The 2,930-nt window shown below is 45.2% G+C and overlaps 1 pseudogene; it reads left to right on the forward strand.

The window, feature by feature from the left end:
* The first annotated feature begins 374 nt into the window (after window positions 1–374).
* Window positions 375–2,423, forward strand: LOC147439230 (uncharacterized; annotated as a pseudogene).
* The last annotated feature ends 507 nt before the right edge of the window (window positions 2,424–2,930 follow it).

Here is a 2,930-nt window from a genome sequence, read left to right on the forward strand (position 1 = left end):
CTTCAAGAGGATGGTTGGGGGCGCTCATTGAATGAGGGTCAGTCAATTGAGAACATAGGATTGAGCTAGCCGACCATCCCTTTCCAATCGAGTGTTGTTTCGGGTGTTTCCTTCATACGCCCAAGACCCCAACCTACATTAGTTTCCCCGTTGATTCCCCAAGGCTTCAGGCCTCCTCGCATGGGGGCTTCTATGACCATGCCCGTATTGAATGTTAGGCCTTCTCTTTTGTCCACTGTCCCATCTATTGTTCCATTGCGTCCTCCTGTGACCTCATCTAGTGAGTCGACCAAGGGGGCTAAACGCCCTCATGTGGCGATACCAGTGTGGGACGAGATCGCAACATCGACCTTGCTTAAACACTACGAAGATCGATGGTCTCATGTGAACAAAGGCAATTTGAGACTGAAAGATTGGGATGAAGTTACATTACAATTAAACAATGAGGTAACTGGCACCTTTACACCAGAGCAGGTCAGGAACCGCATAGACACTCTTAGAAAAAAATATAAAAAAGAAAAATATAAAACAACAACCACTGGGGGGGTAAGGTCCACATGGGAATACTTCAAGGTGGTCAACACTTTGTGGTCATCCACTCCACGATGTGTGGGGATTCCCGGAGCCTTTGATAGTTCTAGCTTGCAAAGCACTCATGCAGGGAGTCAGGGCACTCAACAGGGAGATGGGTGCAATGATGGAGAGGATGAGGGGGAGGGAGAGATTGGTGGGGAGACAAGGGGCGAGGGTCGAGGCGAGGGTGAGACTATTGTAGAGGAGACTGCGAGTGTGGCAGGCGCAATGGTGGATGCGGGGGATGCAACACGAATCCCTCAGGTCGATGACCTTCCTGGAGTTAAAGCGCAAAAAGTGAAAGAGCCCAAATGCACATCGCTAGGATCTATTGCCAAAGTGCTCGGGGAGGGGATGAAAGGGATGGCCCAAACAATGAAAGACTACGAGAAGGAGCGGGCTGCCCAAGAGGAAAGATTGTTGAAGCTCAGGATGGATGAGGAGGCTCAACGAATGGAGATGTACATAAAATTTCAACTAGACCTCGCAAAGATTGTCACCAAACCCAAGGTACTTTACTAATCTCCGTAAAATTGTTTTTGAGGGAGGGAGTGAGGAATTAAATGGAATAAGAGTTTTGCTTGGTATTATTTTTTAATGCGTTATTTTGTTTTTTGGAAATGTAGGATGGATGATATTGATGCAGCTAAACTGTTTCTTTTGTTGTTGCTAAATTTGCATCTTGGTTCCCCTAGAGAGGAAGACATAGGGCAAGATTGTAGGAGGCATATGATGCAGTCTATGTATTTTTGTTTGATTGGTTGTGTAGTCTGTTGCATTGCATCCATGTTTGGTTTGATAGAGGAGGGTTTGGTTGGGATGGAGGCACGGATGTGGTGGTGCTTCCCTAGGCAGGTGACATTTTGGAATGTCATCCACTCAGCTATTTGGACATCAGGGCGACTAAACTGTCAAGCTATTTTTAGGATGTATTATAGGATGTCTTACAAGGCATTTCATGAGCTGAAAGAATTGATCTTGCCCCATCTCCCGTGTCCTGATGTGCATGGATGGTCTAGGGTTCCCATCCAAGTTGATCAAGCACTTGGTTGCGTGCTATGGAGACTTGCACATGGCCATTTGGCAAGAACATTATGTCAATTATTTGGGATGGGAGATTCTACCATTAGAAAGTACACCAACCTTATCATTAGAACACTCACCACTCAGGAGATGCTTGTCTGGACCCACTTAGAGGTGCCTTCGGGAAGGCGATTAGCAAAGATCATAGAAGATTTTCAGGACATTACGGACCTACCGAACATGTGTGGTGCAGTTGATGGCACTCACATAAAGCTTGCACGTAAGCTTTTCAAGGCGACTTTTTTCCTGCACAGTATGTTAGTCGCCATGGATTCCATAGCATTATTCTTCAGGACATTGTTGACTCCAGAAAAATATTTTGGAATGTGGTTTGTAGTGCACCAGGAGGAGCACACGACTCCACAGTCTTCAAGGGGTCTACAATGTATGCTCAAATGAAGTGGAACGAGGTTTTGAATACGCCTCTTCTAGAAGGGAGCGGCTTGAGAGTGAGGCCGTATATTGTGGGGGATTCAGCGTATAAGCCAATGAGTTTTCTTCTCAAAGCTTATAAATCCAAAGGTGGGCAAGACCTGTCACAAAAGAATATTTTTGATAGACATATTGCGAAGGGTAGGGTGAAGGTTGAGAATGCATTTGGTATATTAAAAAACCGATGGCGCATTCTCCGTGACCTCAATGTAAATCTTGCCTTTTCTCCCTTGGTTATTAGCACTTGCTGCGTATTGCACAATTTTGTGCAATTAAAGGGTGAACCGGAGCCTAGGAGCAAATTGTCCCACACCCCAATGTGGAGGAGGCCTTGAGGTGGCGTGTGATGACACTTCAGTGCACAACAGGCCTAAGAATGCGCACAACACTATATACGGATTTCAATAGGTGAATCGTGCAAAATTAAGAGGCAAATCTTTATGTGTGCATTGATTGGATGAATCAAACTGACTTGTTTTTTTTGTGTGTTCTACAGGAATAGTTGGATCTTACGGTACGCTTTTTTATTTTTTGCATTGTTGCATGTTTCTACGTGTGTGCATACTGTATCATGTGCTTGTTTCATATTCTTGTTTCACATGCTTGTTTTGCGTGTTTTATGGCTTCATGTGTCTCACTGTTTGTTTGTGTGTGCTGTTTGATTGACGTATGCTTGCATGCCATTAAAAAAAAAAAAGAATTACATCCTTGAAAGGCTTGGGCAACCTTCGAGGAGAATGTGTGCATGGCCTGTGGAGGGGCTGGGTTCAAATCCCAGGTGACTTTGACGGAGTGGATCTCCCCCCGTAGCACACTGTGAGCGGGATGGAAACACACAGAAC

Source organism: Adiantum capillus-veneris, chromosome 16 (genome assembly GCF_014529385.1).
Source record: "Adiantum capillus-veneris isolate H3 chromosome 16, ASM1452938v2, whole genome shotgun sequence".
Lineage (NCBI taxonomy): Eukaryota > Viridiplantae > Streptophyta > Polypodiopsida > Polypodiales > Pteridaceae > Adiantum > Adiantum capillus-veneris.